Source organism: Cajanus cajan, chromosome 2, assembly GCF_000230855.2.
Source record: "Cajanus cajan strain Asha chromosome 2, NIPB_CcT2T_4, whole genome shotgun sequence".
NCBI lineage: Eukaryota > Viridiplantae > Streptophyta > Magnoliopsida > Fabales > Fabaceae > Cajanus > Cajanus cajan.
Window position 1 is genome coordinate 7,651,372 of NC_138518.1, and position 13,051 is coordinate 7,664,422.

Sequence of the window (13,051 nt, forward strand, 5' to 3'; positions counted from 1 at the left end):
AAATCTTGTAAGAACTACATTTTTGTTAATCCAACCTAACTTGTTGGTTTGTCAAATTAGGTTTAATTAATTTGTTTATATAAATCTTGAAATATTGAGTTCAATAGGTCCAATAGCTTTTAGGCCTAAAATTCACGAGCCTAACTTGACCCATATGATATATCAAGAAAAATCAATTTATTCAATTCTTTTTACATTACTAATTTGAGATTTTGATTGAGACTAATTCATCAAACTATCGGATTAGTTAATGAATTAAATCAAGTTTGACAGCTCCATCTATAAGTTAATTTTAAAACAATAGATCTAGAGTATAAAAGATATTAGTCAAGATCAAGATTAGTTGGCATCTTTTGTTATAACAAACTTTATTATTAGCTTTATAAACTCATATCTTGTATTTGTTTTAATACATCAATAATAATTTTTTCTTCAATTTTCTTCACATGGTATCAGTATAACCTCTCGAACCTTAGGGCTATGGTAAAAGCTTCCGTATCGCAACCCTTTCTTCCCCAAATGTTTTCTTCTTCCATCTCCAACAAATTGAGCGATCATAACTTCGTTACCTGGTTTGAACATGCTGAATCAACGATTAAGGGCCACAAATTGAAGCAACACATCATTGGTGCAAACGCAATCCCTCAAGAATTCCTATCGAAGGAAGATGAAACCAAAAATAGGGTTAATCCTCTCTTTGAGAACTTCGAACAACAAGATTCTCTTCTCAAATCATGGATGTTAGAATCCATGGAATCCTCATTCAAGATTCGAGTGACAGGGTGCACCTAGTGTTACCAGATTTAGAGTGTATTGAAAACGTATTTTGCTTCCCAAACAAAGGCAAGGGTCAAATAGATCAAGATTCAACTTCGCAATGTTTGTAAAACGAGAAGGATGAGTCAATACCTATTGTAGATAAAGCAATTAACAAAAACATTGGTAGCGATTGGCTCTCCAGTGTCTTTGGAAGAGCACATCAATTTTATTTTCGATGGATTGTCGGAGGAGTATGACCCTTTTGAAACCTCGTGTCTAACGAGGAGCAAGCCTTATACAATTCCTTAGATCGAAGCTCTCCTACTTCATCAAGAAGAGAGGCTTGAACGTCGCAAATAGAGAGAATCTAAAACGATTCAAGCAAATCTTGCCCAAAACTCCGAAATGACAAAGAGGGGAGGATCAAACTCTACAGGAGGAAGAGGCTTTGGTCGAGGACAAAATCGAGGAAGGGGCCGTTTTGCAAAGCCAGGATACAACAATGGAGGACGTGGTCCCAAGATTCAGTGCCAATTGTGCGACAGGAATGGACATTCGGCTTTTTACTCCTGGAGATGATTTGATGAGGATCTTTCTGATCCAACCACGCAACAAAACACAACAATTAATCACAACACTATAGAGAGTCAACAAGAAGCTATGTTGGCCTCTTCTCTTCATGCACAAGTAGATGACATGTGGTACCCGGATTCAGGAGCATCCAATCACTTGACAAATGACATTTCCAACCTGATTACAAAGCAGGAGTACCAAGGTAAGCAACATGCTCTTGTAGGTGATGGTAATAGCCTTTTAATCTCTCATATAGGACATTCTAAAATGCATAATGTTAAACCAAATATTATTTTCTCATTGCCCAACATCATGTATGTTCCTAACATATCAAAGAATTTGCTTAGTATATCAAAATTCACTAATTATAACAAGGTATTTGTAGAATTTCATCCTAATAAATGCATTGTAAAATCTCAGGAAACAAAGATGGTTCTTCTCAAATGGCATCTTAAAGATGGATTATATGTCTTTGATGATCTTTGGCCCGTTCACACACACACTGAATTTGTAAAACCATCGGCATTATCATTGCTCTCTATAATATTGTATCTTGTAATGATGTGTCAATCTGGCACTCTAGGGTAGCACATTGTTCCTTTAAAGTACTGAAACGTGTAATGACATCTTGTAATATTTTTGTTTCAGAGAATAAAATGTCATTTGTTTGCTCATCTTGCTGTATTGGTAAATCTCATAAATTATCTATTTTCAATATCCAACATTGTTTACAAAGACCTTCTTGAAATGATCTATTATGATATTTAGGGCACTTCACCTACACCAAGTAGAGATGGATCCACGTATTATATAATATTTGTAGATGCCTTTTTGAGGTTTACATGGTTTTATTTCTTGCATACTAAGTATGAAGCTATAAATTGTTTTATTTAGTTTAAGAATATGGTTGAACTTCAGTTAAACAAAAAAAATAAAAACCTTACAAATTGACGAAGGCAAAGAGTACATTATTTTTTCTAAATTTCTCAAGAAAAATGATATTCAACATATATTTAGTTGTGCATACACTTATGAACAAAATGGCTCAGCTGAGAGAAAACTTACGCACTTGACTGAAATTGGGCTCACATTATTAACTGAGTCTGGTTTATCTTTTCAATTTTAGAGTGACGTTTTTGTTGTAGCAGTTTTTGTCATAAATAGAATACCTTCATCTGTAATAAAATGGAAATCCCTTTTTGAAATGTTTCATAAACCTCCTAATTATACTCTCTTTAAGCCATTTAGTTATGTTTGTTTCCCTCATTTAAGACCATACAACAGGATAAAAATGGATCCAAGATCTCAATTGTATATTTTTTTAGGGTATAGTACAACTCATAAGGGTTATAAATGCATGACATCATCCGGAAAGATTTATGTCTCAAGACATGTGATTTTTGATGAAAAAACCTTTCCTGTGAAAGAAAACAATTTTTTCAAAGAGAAGCATGCTACGCATAGCCCTGTGAATACCTCTTACCCAACTATACCTATTGTGCACAGTGTTCCACATCATGTTAATGACATAATTGTTATGGATGAAAATCAAACCACCATACCTGAAAATACCAACAACTATCAGGTAGCAAGTGGTCCTTCTTCTCATCATAACATATCTAATAGTATAGATCAACATATAACTAAAACACACATAATATGATAATTAGGTCCAAGTCTGGTATATTCAAACCTACAGTCTTCATTGTTGAAACCGAACCTAGTACTGTTGCTTTAGCTATACAAGATCCAAAATGGTTTAATGCTATGAAAGAAAAGTACCTTGCTCTAACTAGGAATCAAACATGGGATTTAGTCCCTCTACCACCACATCGAAAAGCAATAAGATCAAAGTGGATATTCAAATTAAAATACAAACCTGAAGGAACGATATCTAAACACAAAGCTAGACTTGTGGCTAGGGGTTTTAGTCAACAAAAAGGCCTAGATTATACAGAAATTTTTAGTCCGGTTATCAAACCCGTAACTATAAGAATAATTCTTTCTATTGCTCTCACAAAAGGATGGCTAATAAGACAAATTGATGCCTATAATTCTTTCCTAAATGGTTCATTAAAAGAAGATATATATATATATATATATATATATATATATATATATATATATATATATATATATATATATATATGAAACAACCTGAGGGGTTCAATATTCAACATCCTACTCTTGTCTTCAAGCTTAAAAAGGACATATATGGTCTTAAACAGGCCCCTAGAGCTTGGTTTGCTAAGCTAGCTTCTACTTTGATCACTTTTGGTTTTAAACCAGAAAAGTGTGATAATTCTCTCTTTATTCTTGTTAATGTTATTCATACAATATATATATATATATATATATATATATATATATATATATATATGAAGTTTAATGGAAAACACACAGAAGGGGGGGGGGTTGAATGTGTGTGAACGAAGGATTTAAAAATGTCTTTGCAAAGGTGCTACTTTCCGTCAGAAAATAATATTTCAACTACGTAAGGAAAGTGCAAGATTGGTTAGAAAGAACTTTGCATTTGAAGATCTATCGTCTATTTGAAAATGTTTCCTCAGTCAAAAAAATATAAGTTCGTCTAAATATTGTTTAGAAAAATAGACAGTAGTAGACGAAGTTTTTCAAAGTGATAAGTTAATGTGAGTAAAGCGGCATTTCTAAATCAAACGACAATGAACATAGTTTTTATACTAGTTCACTCATTCTTGAGCTACGTCCAGTCTCCTTCAACTGAAGAGTTCCACTAATCACAACGAATTACAAGTATTCTTAACCACTTCTGGTTCGTCAACCTCACTTGCTGACGCTAGTATTCTTAAACCACTTTTGATTGTCCAAGTATTCTCAATCACTCCTAGTTCGTCAACTTCACTTGCTGACGCTAGTATTCTTAAATCACTTCTGGTTGCCCAAGTATTCTCAACCACTCCTAGTTCGTCAACTTCAATTGTTGACGCTAGTATTCTTAAACCACTTCTGGTTCTACAAGTATTCTTTTGCTAGCCTCTTCAGGCTTTACAGACGATAGTTGTTTTGAGTGTGTTTTTAACTCTCACAAAGAGAATGGAATGGTTTCGACACTCACTAAGGTTTTCAACCTTAGTTTTACAAGAATGTGTTTAGAGTGTGTATGTAACTCTCATAGAGAGGATAAAATGATTTCTACACTCACTAAGCTAATCTATCTTAGTTTTACACGGATATTCAACTTTTGCACAAGAAGAGAGGTAAGATTGTTTTGACGCTTGTTTTTACTTATTGCTTGTTGCTTCTTTTCTCTTTCTTTTCTTCTCAGGTCTTGTTATTTATTGTAACAGCCCAAAATCCCTGGGCCAGAGACCCAATTGATTGCTCGGAACAGGCCGTTTCAAAAGTGAAACGGGCCGTTCCGAAATAAGAAAAATGCCCAAAATTGAAGAAGCAGAACGGGCCGTTCTGGTGGGAGAACGGGCCGTTCTGCTGGGATTGAGAACGGGCCGTTCTGGTTTTGGAACGGGCCGTTCCAGTTGAGAATTTTGTGTAGTTTCGAAGGGTCCAGAACAGCCGTTCCACTTTTGGAATGGGCCGTTCCGGTAGGTGAGCCTGAAATCCTATATATAGCGCCCCTCACCTGTCATTTTCACACATCTCTCATTCTCTCTTCCTATCATCTTCTGTTCTCTTTTCTTTCCCTCTTCTTCTCTCTGAAGACCAAGGGGCACTTAGAGGAGGAGACCAAGAGATCCCTGTTTTAGTTCAACTGCTGTTTATCCAGGTACGGGGGAAAAGGGATTATTTGTATGCAAAGTTACATGAGGGAATTGGGTAGAAGAGGATTATGAATAATTTTATAATTATTTCTGTTTGGAAAATTATTGGTCTTATGTGATTCTGTATGTATTTAGGACTATGAATATATGATTAATTTGTAAAAATGACGCTCTGGGAGAGAGAACGAAATTATAGAAAAGTGCATGTAAGTTAGGTTTTGGCAAAAATTGGATTATTTCTGTTTGAGAAAATTGATGATCCCATTAGATTTTGTATGTGTTGAGGACTAGAAATATATATTTAATTTGTAAAAATGATGATCTGAGAGGAAGAACAAAACAGTAGAAAAGTGCCTGTGAGCTAGGTTTTGGAACAATTGGGGGTTTTACCGTTATGTTGAAATTATATTAAATTGGTAATTCCGTTGAGTATTATATTAATTTATGAATATTATTGTTATATTACTTGATAAAAATTGATGATTTAGATGTGAATTGCTTGATGTGTATGAAACCCATTATTTTGGACTTATTTGATGTGTGTATGGTATTGAGCAATGAGATGAGATGTTGTATGCATGTGATTATGATTGTGGTGCCTCACATCAATGACCAGGGATGGCACGGCCCCTGGGTAAGTGATGCTACAGGGAGGGCGTGACCCTGGCATGGTGTGGGATGAGTAAGACGATTAACACGTATCACTTATGTCAAATATGGCAGCCCTGGCATAGGGTTAATTGCAAGAGATTTTGTGGATTGTGATGTGATGATTGTGGTTCCTCACATCAATGACTAGGGATGGCACGGCCCCTGGGTAAGTGATGCTACAGGGAGGGCGTGACCCTGACATGGTGTGGGATGAGTGAGACATTTAACCCGTATCACATATATTAGTTGTTGCGTGGCCTTGGCATAGTGTTAATTGTAAGATTTATGTGGATTGTGATGAATTGATTGTGATGTGATTGTGGTTCCTCGCACTAATAACCAGGGATGATACGAACCTTGGGTAAGTGATGCTACAAGGACGAGCGTACCCCTGGCATGATGTGGGATGTGTGAGGTAATTAATACTTATGTCAGGGGTGGCACGACCTTGGGCAAGAGATGCTATAGGCGTGACCTTGGCATAAGGTTGATTGCAAGATTTGTGATGATTGTGGTGATTGCGAATTGTGACGTGATGATGATGCACGATTGATAAAGTTATGATACATTGAAATGTTTATGAATATTTCGTTGAGTATCGAGTTATAATGAAATGATATGTTGTGTGTTTGTATGTACTTTACATATAAATGTTTTCTTTTCTCACCGTACAATTTTGTGGATGTTTTAGGTGATGAAGATTCGGCTGCGAGTGGCATCTAGAATGCCAACAGTTAAATTAGGGGTATGCTCTGATATTGTGACATCGGGGTAGAGGACTTTTAGAATAGAATTTTTATATGGATTTGGAATTGTAAATATCATTTTGAAAACAATTTGTAAACTCTTGTGTTTCATTTTCTAAATCTTTATTATTGTGCTTATTGAAGAACGATTTTTGAAGTTTCTCATGTGAACCCTTTTACCTTTTTTTAAACATTTATTTGTAAAGTTACAGTATATGTGTTGGGGTAGTAAGGGTGTCACATTTAGTGATATCAGAGCAGGTCGATCCAATCGGCCGTGAGTTATGAGTCTACTATGCTTGTTTGGTAGATGAATGATGAAATGAATTGTGGAACTGATTGATGTGCTAATGATTAACGACTATGTTTGTTGTTTATTTAATTGTGTGTACTCTAGCAATCTTTTGCTTTATGATGAAGATAATGATAATGATGATGATGTTTCCCTTGCGTTGTTAGTGTTGTGCTTGCACTTATATTGTTTTCTCATAGTTTGGCTAAAAGACATGATATAGCTTAGTTGATGCTATTCATGATTGCTTATTTATTTTGATACTTCTTGCTTACGTAAAAAGTAGTGGTTGAGTGGTATCGCTCGTGTTGCGAGCATATGTGCCAGTAGTAGTAGACAAAGCCTTGATAATCAACTAGAAAATATTGGGACCTTAGATTTGGGTGAGACATTGATTTGTCGAGAGTTTACGGTTAATGGAATTTCTAGAATCTATAGTGGTAGCGATTGAATCCAAGGAGGTTGTATCTGAGAATTTGAGTTTTGATATTTAATGAGAGGTTGGAACGTTGGAAATTTCCTTAAGTATTGGTGCTTACATGTTAACCATTTATAGTTTAGGTAGTATGTGAATTTTATTCTCTAAGTCCTTTGTAATGAATATGTGAGCTGTTTTGGGTTAGGATTGTAGTGGAAAGCTTGAATATGAGTTTGAGGTGGAAAGGAGTGAGTTTGGAAGAGTTGAGGTATTTTTGTGGCCTTAGATATATTGATACACTATTGCTGTTTGGTGTAGAGGATATTTTTGCTGCAGTTTTATTGTGCCAGTATGAGTACCGTATTGACAGATTTAGATTTTATGATCTTCACAAAAGTTGTAGCCTTAGACGTTATCTTTTCAATGGAACTGAAATCAGGTAAAACGGAGGTCTAGAACTCCAGTTATAGCTACTTTGGTGATCAAAGGTCTAGCTGTAAGCGCCGAATATATCTGTAGAGGTTTTTGAAATTTTTAGCTAAGAAAATGATTTTTTTGGAATCTTATGAGTTGTAGCTTATTCTCTTAGCTTTCTTTTGAGATAGGTTTGAGATCATTTGGATGAGTATAACTCTCTGTGTGTCTTTTGCTTTGACAGTTGTTGAAGGTAGGTATATGCTTTCATGATGTTTTTGAGTTGTTAGGCATAGCAAGGATAAAAATAGATTTGGATATGATGTTTTGAAGTTTTTTTTTATTGAGAGGTTGTTTAAGATGATATGATGCTATGTGGTAAAGTTGGTTCATGTACGTGCTATATGGAGTAAATGGTGATTGATTCATACATGCTTAGGAATGGTATATATGAAGGTTTAAATAGGTATTCTAATATGATTTGATATGCATGTATGTGGATATGAGGATAGATGACCTTATGAATTAATTAGTGAATGGTTGTGTGTTTAGTGAGATTGACCTTAAGATGTGATATCATCATATTAGAGTTAATTATGAAGATATATCCAAGATAGATTTAGGCTAAATTATCTAAGTATGATTTTTGATTGTATGAGATGAGTGTTCTAGGCCTTGTAATTTCTTGTGCGGATATAACGTAGATCTACCTATGGTAGAAGTTGTGCTTAAGTGGGAGATATCAAAAGTTAATTAGTGAGGTTAGGAGTTTTATTGGGATAATTTATAGGAAATTTATTGAGTAAATTTTTAAGATAGCGGTTCACGGTTTAGGCTGCTCTCGTTTCTCTCGTCGCTACTACGGGAATCGCTGTTGCTTTCTTTTCCTCTGGTTATTAAGATGTTTCAGTTCACTAGGTTGTATCTTGCCTACCCATGGATTCAGCAGCAGTTCGAAAGGTTAATCTATATCGGGAATTCCTGGACCTATGCTTATTCTTTAACTCCCCAAAACATTTCGTCGCTTACTTCTCTAGGCCGCTTACTATTACCTTTGACTGGATTGACTAGGAAAGAGTTGCCTTTGTATGGTATAACAAATGTGAGAGTAGTTTTCAAACTCTTAAGGAAAGATTGACTAGTGTTAATACTACCGTATTTTAGTAAGTATTATGTGGTATATAGTGATGCTTCTAAGATGGGTTGGTTGGAGTATGGATGCAAGAAGGAAGGGTAGTAGCTTATGTGTCTAGGTAATTAAAAATTCATGAGAGGAATTACCTTACCTATGATTTTAAGTTAGCAGTTGTAATATTTAGAGACACTTATAGACACTGCCTATATGATTCTAAGCTTGAGGTATTTATTGATCGTTAGAGCCTTAATTATCTGTTGACTAAAGGAGTTAATTATGTGACGAAAGAGATAGTTTAATTTCTGGAGGACTAATATTTCAAACTTAGTTGTTAATTGAGTAAAGTCATTGTGGTGACCGATGTTTGGTGTATGAAACCTTTATATTTATCTTCCCTTATGATCAGAGAGATGAATCCTTTTAACTCAAATTAAAGACTTAAGTTGGGCTTATAAGGTTACCTTTAGTAGTGTGAGACTAAGTATAACTTGAGTAACGAATGGATTGTTGAAGGAAATTGGAGAAGCATAATTAGTTGATTCATTTTGGTGACAAGATATAAGGCTATAGGATAAGGTGATGGATAAGAGTTTGACTTGGGTGTAGATGGAGTGGTGAAATTAAAGATCTGATATGAATACCGAGTGTACTTACGCTTAGGTGCTTGATCTTTAGAAATGATCATAGAAGTAAAACCAATATTGTGGCAGATACCTTGATTATGATGACCTCTAATATATCATTTTTGATGATTTAAGGGTTGGATTTGATTGAAGAATTTAAAGACTTATGCTTGGTGTGTGAGATTATCCTTAGGAGCATTGAATTGATTATGTTGAAAGTGACTAGTGAATTAATGGATGAGATTAGAGAAGCCTAGGAGTCAGATCCTTTCTTAGGGAACCAAGTGGAGAAGATTGGTAGAAGTATAGATAAACATTTTTTAGTAGAAATCGACATTGTTTTGAGGTGCAAAAACAAACTTGGGTGCGTAGTAACCTTGAATTAAGAAAGATGATTTTAGAGGAAGGGCATAACAGTACTCTTAACATATATTTAGGAGCTAATGAGATGTATCGGGACCTTAGGAGGATGTATCAGAGTGTTGCAGCGGAAGCATGGTGGCCTAAGGTGAAGAGAGGAGTAGAGAAATTGTATACTCGTGTTTAGTATGTTAGAAGTCTTTAAGAATTTTGTAGCACTTAGACGTCCCATTTTGGAAGTAAGATGATGAGTGGATAGGCCTTAATTATAGGTTTGTCTGAGACGCTTAAGAGGTTGATTCTATTTGTGTTTTAGTGGATAGGCTCGCCAAGTTTACTTGTTTTGCCCTTATATATCTTTTGGTGAAATTGATAGAGTTGTACATCAATAAGGTAGTGAGGTTGCATAAGAATTAGAAAGTAAGAAGCGAAGAGTCTACCATTGCAAAAATTTCGGGGACGAAATTTCATAAAGGAGGAGAGTATTGTAACAGCCCAAAATTGCTGGGCCAGAGGCCCAATTGATTTCCCGGAACGGGCCGTTTCAAAAGTGAAACGGGCCGTTCCGGAATAAGAAAAATGCCCAAAATTGGAGAAGCAGAACGGGCCGTTATGGAGGGAGAACGGGTCGTTCTGGTTTGGAGAATGGGCCGTTCTGGTGGGAGAACGGGCCGTTCTGGTTTTGGGGTAGTAAGGGTGTCACATTTATAGCCTTGTGATAGATCTGCCCATTATTTGAATTTGAATGTGTCCATTGAGGCAGAGCTTTCTGTTAGTGCAGATAAAACGTTCGTTCATGGCTACACAGATCTTTTTCATTTAATGCATTTGATTTTGCATTAAATGTTTTGCTTGCTTAATCTGTGTTACGTGAAGTCCTTTGCATAATTTGTCTCCTTTTATTTCTGACTTCAATCATGACCTAGGTATGTTTGTCCTTTTTTTGGTCATTGTAGCTGCGGAGGCGTTGCCTTTCTTTGAAAAGTAGGACACACGTAGCTTTGACTTGTGAATTTCCGCTCTTGCAAATTTCTTCTTTCTTTTCGTATCTTTGATAACTCAGTGCGCTTTTCTTATGAATGGAGATGATGTATGATCTTCTTCGTTGTAACTAGTGGACTCTAGACACTTTTCATCATGCTTCGTTTGCGTCTGGAAAATTGAGTCTCTGTCTAAGAGTTAGACTTTGACTTTTTCATCTCGTCTGATCAGCCTTGAGGGTGAATAACTCTTATTTCGTCTGGAATGTTTCTTCGTCTTGTGTTATCCAACGACTGGTGATTGTTTTGTTGACTTAAATATATATGGTTGACCCTTGAGCTTTGTCTGATGTTTATTTGGTGCTTGAGCCAACTTTGTCTTGGTCCTGCTTTGCTCTTGTCTCTGATTTCTTATATTGTGCTCTAGATTGTTCTTGACGTATCTTCGTTTAGTATTCATCATCTTCTGATACGCAAGCCATGATCCTTCTATTATTTGGCTTGTTTTGTCTGTTCTTATACATATCTAAAACACTACTACACAGATTAGTAATAACAATATGTATTATATTTTTCATATTCAAAACCTTGCTGGGAATTGCCTCGTTTGACTTATAAAAAAAAAAATATATATATATATATATATATATATATATATATATATATTAGTATATGTGGATGACATTTTGATTACAGGGAGCTCTCAAGCATTAATATAGAATCTCATTAACAGATTGAATACTCTGTTCCCATTAAAAGATTTGGGAAAGTTACATTATTTTCTAGGATTGCAAGTTGACTATGACACATAGGGAAGTATGCTTCTAACTCAATCAACATATATAAATAATTTGCTGACTAGACTTAATATGCAGGATTCAAAACCAGTAAAGACACCTTTTCCTCTTAACTGCAAAATGCCAACAGATTCAATAGAAAACTTTAACAATCTCGGTCTATACAGAAGTGTTCTTAGAGCTCTTCAATATGCCATTATGACACGACCCGACATAGCTTACTCTGTAAAAAAATTGTGTCAATTCATGCACAAACCCTTGGAATTCATTGGAGATGTGTAAAAAGATTTCTACGATACTTGAGCGGCACAAAAGACCAAGGATTAACTTCCATAAATCACCCAGTCTGACAATAACTAGGTTTGGAGATTCTGATTGGGTAGTTGATAGGACAGACATGAGATCTACAACAGGATACTGTGTGTATTTGGGAAAAAATCTAGTATCTTGGATGGCTAAGAAGCAACACAGAGTTTCAAGATCAAGTACAAAAGCAGAATTTAGGAGCTTGGTTGCCATAGTAGCTGAAATTACATGGATTCAGTCTTTATTAACAGAATTGCATGCAAAACACACCAAACCACCATTAATTTGGTGTGACATCTTGGGTGTTGTCCTCCTTACTACAAATCTAGTGCTTCATTCCAAGTCAAAATATTTTGAACTTGACTTGTGATTTGTAAGAGAAAGATTAGCTCAAGGTCTCATTGAAGTCAAACATATACCTTCACAATTTCAAGTGGTTGACCTTCTAACAAAGTCTCCTCTTAAAACCCAATGTTGTTTTCACAGACAAGTTTAATTTGAAGGGGGGCTATAAAGGATATTAGTCAAGATCAAGATTAGTTGACATTTTCTGTTATAACAAACTTTATTATTAGCTTTATATACTCATATCTTATATCTGTTTGAATACATCAATAATATTTTTTTTCTTGAGTTTTGTTTTCTTCACATAGAGAGTGAGTTCGGAAGAAAGAAAATGAATGACTAGAAAATAATGTTTTTTTTTAAAAAAAAATTATGTTAAAAAGAAAAATAGAAAGATGATTAAATAATTTATTAAAAAAGGCATATTTATTAATAACGGATTGTGTGAATATTATTTACCTTTTGATCTATTAAGGGTATGCTTATTCAACTTCTCTAATTTTTTTTCACTTAAAAATATATTTTTAAGTTAAAGCTAAAAATAAGAATTAAAAAAAGTAGATATTATTTGTTAAATTTCATTTATTCATACTTCTAAAAATTTTCAATCTTATTTCTCTTCTATCAAACAATTTTGATGTGTATCATTTATATATATACAGCACACATGAATTTTGATGTGTATCTTTTATATACAGTTTTGGATTTGGGTTTCCCAAAATTGAACTCTAAACCGATGTTTTTAAAATTTTAAAATTTAATTATATTGTAATATAAATGAATAGAGTGAAAAGAGTATACTTATTGTATCTAAGTTTTTAGGAGGAGCAGTTAGTAATATTAAAAGGTGCAGGGACGAGGTTTGTAAAAAAAAAAAAAAGAAGAACTTTC